Source organism: Oncorhynchus nerka, linkage group LG28 (genome assembly GCF_034236695.1).
Source record: "Oncorhynchus nerka isolate Pitt River linkage group LG28, Oner_Uvic_2.0, whole genome shotgun sequence".
Lineage (NCBI taxonomy): Eukaryota > Metazoa > Chordata > Actinopteri > Salmoniformes > Salmonidae > Oncorhynchus > Oncorhynchus nerka.
This window is the reverse complement of record NC_088423.1, coordinates 38,218,012-38,225,897: the sequence shown is the minus strand read 5'-3', so window position 1 is coordinate 38,225,897 and position 7,886 is coordinate 38,218,012.

The window sequence follows — 7,886 nt, the reverse complement described above, 5'->3', positions numbered from 1 at the left end:
GTAATTAGTAGGAAAACCACTTGTCATCATTTTGATGTGTCCACATTGACTTTAGATGCAGTATAACATTAGCTAGTTAGCTAAGATTGAGGAGAGGACACTAGATTTTAGCAAGCTAACATTAGCATTCCTAGCTATTTTTGACTAATTTTGCTAATGACAAAATTGTCTAAAGTAAATTTGACTACTTAGCAATGTCATTGTATTTCCAGGCACTATCGTGTAATTTAAAATAAACTGTCGTTAGCCTTTGTCCAGAATGACTGGGTTCATCACGACTTCAGGGCACAACTATTGCGTAGCCGGTAGAGGGCGGCTTGAGAATGTTCAAAACAATGGCATGACGTGACCAAGTGACGGAGACCACAGTTCCTCAGCTAAGTAAGCAGTTTAGAGGTGGAAGGGGTATTGCACTGCAAAAAAGTTAAATCTAAGCAAGCCTAAATATCTTATATTAAGGGATAATTCACTTATCACCCACAGTGTCTCCTGACCCCTCCTGTCTCAGCCTCCAGTATTTATTTTGCAGTAGTTTGTGTTAGGGGGCTAGGGTCAGTCTGCTACAGTGGGGCAAAAAAAGTATTTAGTTAGCCACCAATTGTACAAGTTCTCCCACTTAAAAAGATGAGGCATTTCATTTTCATCATAGGTACACTTCAAATGACAGACAAAATGAGAAAAAAATCCAGAAAATCACATTTTAATGAATTTATTAGCAAATTATGGTGGAAAATAAGTATTTGGTCACTGACAAACAAGCAAGATTTCTGGCTCTCTCAGACCTGTTACTTCTTCTTTAAGAGGCTCCCCTGTCCTCCACTCGAGGAGGCTCCCCTGTCCTCCACTTACCTGTATTAATGGCAGCTGTTTGAACTTATCAGTATAAAAGAGACCTGTCCACAACCTTAAACAGTCACACTCCAAACTCCACTATGGCCAAGACCAAAGATCTGTCAAAGGACACCAGAAACAAAATTGTAGACCTGCACCAGGCTGGGAAGACTGAATCTGCAATAGGTAAGCAACTTGGTTTGAAGAAATCATCTGTGGGAGCAATTATTAGGAAATGGAAGACATACAAGACCACTGATAATCTCCCTCGATCTGGGGCTCCACGCAAGATCTCACCCCGTGGGGTCAAACTGATCACAAGAACGGTGAGCAAAAATCCCAGAACCACACGGGGGGGAACTAGTGAATTACCTGCAGAGAGCTGGGACCAAAGTAACAAAGCCTACCATCAGCAAGGGCATTGAAGATGAAACGTGGCTGGGTCTTTCAGCATGACAATGATCCAAAACACACCGCCCGGGCAACGAAGGAGTGGCTTCGTAAGAAGCATTTCAAGGTCCTGGAGTGGCCTAGCCAGTCTCCAGATCTCAACCCCATAGAAAATCTTTGGAGGGAGTTGAAAATCTGTTGCCCAGCAACAGCCCCAAAACATCACTGCTCTAGAGGAGATGTGCATGGAGAAATACCAGCCACAGTGTGAAAACCTTGTGAAGACTTACAGAAAACGTTTGACCTCTGTCATTTCCAACAAAGGGTATATAACAAAGTATTGAGAAACTTGTGTTATTGACCAAATACTTATTTTCCACCATAATTTGCAAATAAATTAATTACAATTCCTAGAATGTGATTTTCTGGATTCTTTTCTCATTTTGTCTGTCATAGTTGAAGTGTACCTATGATGAAAATTACAGGCCTCTCTCATCTTTTTAAGTGGGAGAACTTGCACAATTGGTGGCTGACTAAATACTTTTTAGCCCCATTGTATATCTGGATTACTTCTTCTGTCTTATCCGGTGTCCTGTGTGAATTTAAGTATGCTCTCTCTAATTCTCTCTTTCTCTCTCTCTGAGGACCTGAGCCCTGGGACCATGCCTCAGGACTACCTGGCATGATGACTCCTTGCTGTCTCCAGTCCACCTGGCCGTGCTGCTGCTCCAGTTTCAACTGTTCTGCCTGCGGCTATGGGAACCCTGACCTGTTCACCGAATGTGCCATCTGTCCCAGACCTGCTGTTTTCAACTTTCTAGAGACAGCAGGAGTGGTAGAGATACTCTTAATCATTGGCTATGAAAAGCCAACTGACATTTACTCCTGAGGTGCTGACTTGCTGCACCGTCGACAACTACTGTAATTATTATTATAAATGCTGGTCATTTATGAACATTTGAACATCTTGGCCATGTTCTGTTATAATCTCCACCCGGCACAGCCAGAAGAGGACTGGCCACCCCTCATAGCCTGGTTCCTCTCTAGGTTTTGCCTTTCTAGGGAGTTTTTCCTAGCCACCGTGCTTCTACAGCTGCATTGTTAGCTGTTAGGGGTTTTAGGCTGTGTTTCTGTACAGCACTTTGAGATATCAGCTGATGTAAGAAGGGCTATATAAATCAATTTGATGACTTAAAAAAAAAAATCTAGCTTTTTTTGTACCAAGCTAAATTATCATTGGCAGATCATTTTGTTAAATTTAACATAAAAACAGCTTAATACAAGTAGTTTCTTATTTCAAGATATTTTAAACGGCTATTATGACGATAAATTACATTTTGCAATGTATTCGTTTGGATGCTTCATAAACCACACTTTATTTGGCAAGGCAGATACCGCCCTTGCAAAGATTCTGCTCATTCCTATTTGGGACGCATGCTTTAATGCAGGACCTCCAGCATGTCCTCTCATCATCTCCCATTGGGTACAGTGAGATGCTAAATACATTTTGTGCTATAGAACGAGACTGTACACAGAGCTTAAGCTCAGCCTGTGGGAAACAAATGCCAGTGTCCTGCAAAACACGTCAGTATGAATTCTGTCCACACCAGTAGTGGTATTGCAAAAAGCACCCTGCCAAGCAATCCAGCGGAGGATGGTTTTTTAAATGGACCTCATCAACAAATCACTCTGTCTGTTTAAATCACAGTTCGATATTTTTGTTGAATAGATAGCCAGCAATGATGAGTGAAGAGTGGAGTAGAGGACTTTTGAAAAAGGAGAGATGAAGTATTACAAAATCTTGTGTGCCTGAGTGATTATAGGCCTGTGTGTGAGCTTGCAAGTAAGTGTGCATGTGTGAGTGCACAGGGAAAACTGTAATACATGGCACTTATGGTATTACAGCCCATTCATTTGTCATGGAACCAGACTTCTTTATAGCGACTGTCTCGCCTTCTGTTCGTGGGAGATGGGTTTTTCTCTGGGATTTCATCAGGTCAGGAGTTTAGCCCCATATCTGAACCACATTAGTCGAGAAATAAGTGCTCCCCCTCTCGCCTTGTGTGTGTGTGGCCCTCCATACCTCCAATTGTCAGCATGCTTTACTGCCACTGCCAGCAATCTCTCAAACACTCTCCTCCCCCAGAGCTGCAGAGAAACCAGGGGGATAAGAAAAGGAAGGGAGGAAAACCCAGGTGTTCAGATCAAGACCAATTACCAAGTCAGACATATGGGGCTCTATTTTAACAAACCTAACGCAATGATAAATCTTAGTGCTGACGGTAGGGCTTCAGGTCCGGGGGGTGTCAGAAGTATTTTAGCTATTTTCACTGTGGGAATTATGCTCGCAATAGATTATTGCGCAAATAGGCTGGGTTTTGAGGAATAAGTCTCAGCCTCCAGTATTTATGCTGCAGTAGTTTGTGTCAGAGGGCTAGGGTCAGTCTGTTATCTGGAATATTTCTCCTGTCTTTTCCAGTGTCCTGTGTGAATTTCAGTATGCTCGCTCTAATTGTCTCTCTTTCTCTCGGAGGACCTGAGCACTAGGACCATGCCTCAGGACTACCTGGCCTGATGACTCCTTGCTGTCCCCAGTCCACCTGGCCATGCTGCTGCTCCAGTTTCAACTGTTCTGCCTGAGGCTATGGAAACCTGACCTGCTCACCGGACGTGCTACCTGTCCCAGACCTGCTGTTTTTAACTCTCTAGAGACAGCAGGAGTAGTAGAGATACTCTGTATGATCGGCTATGAAAAGCCAACTGACATTTACTCCTGACCTGTTGCACCCTCGACAACCACTGTGATTATTATAATTTGACCCTGCTGGTCATCTATGAACATTTGGCCATATTCTGTTATAATCTCCACCCGGCACAGCCAGAAGAGGACTGGCCACCCCTCATAGCCTGGTTCCTCTCTAGGTTTTGGCCTTTCTAGGGAGTTTTTCCCTAGCCACCGTGCTTCTACACCTGTATTGCTTGCTGTTTGGAGTTTTAGGCTGGGTTTCTGTTCAGCACTTTGACATCAGCTGATGTAATTAGGGCTTTATAAATACATTTGATTGAAGTAAATTGTAGGTGTGACGAGGACTTGCCCACTCACACGTTTGTTGGCTTATTGCTGCATGCCGTTGTCTGAAGTTTTGTATCTTTGGCTGGGGGCACGAAATATACTCTTCCTAGTCCATTGTAGATTGATACAGCTTACTAAGCATATAGGCTACAGCAATAGCAACTGTCAACACTGCAAACACAGGATGCGATCCTGTGTTTCCAGTGTTGACAATCATCATTGTTGTAATTGGCTTCAACAAGCTTTTACACATTGCAGTTCTCAAATATAAAATACAAAGCTCACTTTATCAATAAGTAAGATATAGCCTAGGCCTACTGTTATTGCGTTATAGGACTGAATAATTTTTATATATTTGGTGGAGTGCATCTTTGGTAACCGGAAAAGAGGCGCTCTTTGGAAATGAGGATGGATACACACAGAATGGAGTAGCATGTGCACTGCAGGTAGGCCTATGTGATTTGTGAATAATGCAAAAGCATGATGGCAAAATCCTCACAAGTAGACAGCAGGGGTTTAAACTGTAGAACCGAGTTCCTACGTGTGGAATACAAATAATGTATTTTATCAAACAAAACTAAGCTACATTTTATCTCTGGGACCCTCAGGATGACAAATCAATATTACTGAATGTAAGAACATTATTTACCTTCAGAGGTGAATGTATCAAATCAGTTGCTGTGTATGCCGTTCCTCGGCATACACATCACAGACAAACTGAATTGGTCCACTCACACAGACAGCATCGCGAAGAAGGCGCAGCAGCGCCTCTTCAACCTCAGGAGGCTGAAGAAATTCGGCTTGTCACCAAAAGCACTCACAAACTTCTACAGATGCACAATCGAGAGCATCCTGGCGGGCTGTATCACCGCCTGGTACGGCAACTGCTCCGCCCTCAACCGTAAGGCTCTCCAGAGGGTAGTGAGGTCTGCACAACGCATCACCGGGGGCAAACTACCTGCCCCCCAGGACACCTACACCACCCGATGTTACAGGAAGGCCATAAAGATCATCAAGGACATCAACCACCCGAGCCACTGCCTGTTCACCCCGCTATCATCCAGAAGGCAAGGTCAGTACAGGTGCATCAAAGCTGGGACCGAGAGACTGAAAAACAGCTTCTATCTCAAGGCCATCAGACTGTTAAACAGCCACCACTAACATTGAGTGGCTGCTGCCAACACACTGACACTGACACTGACTCAACTCCAGCCACTTTAATGATGGGAAATGATGTAAATATATCACTAGCCACTTTAAACAATGCTACCTTATATAATGTTACTTACCCTACATTATTCATCTCATATGCATATGTATATACTGTACTCTATATCATCTACTGCATCCTTATGTAATACATGTATCACTAGCCACTTTGTTTACATACTCATCTCATATGTATATACTGTACTCGATACCATCTACTGTATTTTGCCTATGCTGCTCTGTACCATCACTCATTCATATATCCTTATGTACATATTCTTTATCCCCTTACACTGTGTATAAGACAGTAGTTTTGGAATTGTTAGTTAGATTACTTGTTGGTTATTACTGCATTGTCGGAACTAGAAGCACAAGCATTTCGCTACACTCGCATTAACATCTGCTAACCATGTGTATGTGACAAATAAAATTTGATTTGATTTGATGTGCAGTATTTTGTTGTGCACTCTCCTCAAACAATAGCATGGTATTTCTTCACTGTAGAAGCTACTGTAAACTGGACACTGCAGTTAGATTAACAATCATTTAAGATTTCTACCCATATAAGACATGTCTATATCCTGGGAAAGTTGGCTGTTGTTTACAATAGCGCACATCAGCAACGACGTCCTGGTTTAGGGACACCAATCCCGTAGAGGGATTTTCCAAGCTGTTTAAAGGCACAGTCAACTTCTGACCCACTGGAATTGTGATAGTGAATTATAAGTGAAATAATCTTTCTAAACTATTGTTTGAAAATGACTTGAGTCATGCACAAAGTATATGTCCTAACCGACCTGCCAAAACTATAGTTTGTTAACAAGACATTTGTGGAGTGGTTGAAAAACGAGTTAATGACTCCAACATAAGTGTATGTCAACTTCCGCCTTCACCCCTAGCTTACTTGGAGTTGTTGTTTTTTACAGACATCGCAAATAATAACAGGAGCTGGTTAAACAATCTGCTCTCATAGATTGGATGTAAAATATTAAACGTAAAACCTTTGATAGTCTTGACTACTTGTCAAATGCATTTGGCAGGACAAAAAAAACTGCCTTCATTGAGAGGGGAGGCTATTTCTTGGTTTTTAATTCTAAATTTGAAGTTTATGGTCACAACAACCACATCTCAGTTATAGCATGTGCATATGGGCACTGTGCATCATGGCTGGATAGGCTGCACTTCCACTGTCAAAATCCATGACATAACCAACTGTCAGCTAAGACCAGGTTTTGGTTGGTCTTAAATATCCCCTACAGCACTGCCAGATGTTGGTACTTTGGTGCACGTTTTTTTAAGGACACACATCAGATATGGACACCCTCCTTTAAGACAGGTAAATTACAAATCCTGTCACTTGGGTATGAAAAGAGAAGAATGATGGCTTTTACAGCTCAAAATTAGAAACGAGTGTGCTTTTGACAATTGTGCTGCCTTAACGCCAGCTGAAAATAGAGCCTGTGAAGTACAAATGGACAGTAAATTCAGTCTGAGGAAGTGGAGACTTGGTGAAATTGTCAAGAAAAGACCTGGGGCCTCATTTATCAATCATGTGTAGACACAAATCTGTACGTAAACCATGTGTGGGATCATTTCCATGAAAAAAATAGATTTATCAATATGAACGTTTGCTTGAGAATGTGCATAAATTGAGGTGGAATAAGGGAACTGCTTGTCAAGCATAGAATAGGTCAAATATATGTTGAAAATATGTGAAATTGTGAGGGTAATATTTAAATCATTGTGAATTCATGCAAGCTATGTAAGCATTTTACCATGTCAGTGCATTTGTTACAATAATAATCCATATAAAGTACAGTAATTTGTTAAATTAGAGGCACAAGGGAAAGTGACACCATTGTTGAAATACAGAGAGTACATTTTTAGAGACAGATGGGACATTTTTGCAGAAAGTACAGATCAGATATCGCTTCCCAAAACCAATCGTATAGGATCTTTGCGGGGATTTAAAAAGGCAAGCACATGCCATTCTGGTGCACATCCAAGTGCTATCCACCCTCTGGGTTTTGGGAACAGGCACTTTTCAACAGGAGTTTGCTGATTGGCATCTCACAGCCCTCAATGAGCCAATGTTTTCAGATGCAATCATCAGCAAAACAGTAACAAATACAATTTCCAAACACCACCGCACAACAGGTTGAAGTCAATCGTTTTGTTGCCATGATACCATCAATGGGTTCCCAAATATGAACAGAGCAATAGACAGCAACCATTCCAAAACTATTTAAACGAGGCAAACAGAAAAGATTTCCCACTCTTAATGTGCAGGTGATAGGTTATGTGCAAAATATGCTGCTGAATGTGGTGGCCTAGTGGAGTTAATGCCTTTAGTTAACCCTAACCTTAAAAAGATGGAGTTCAT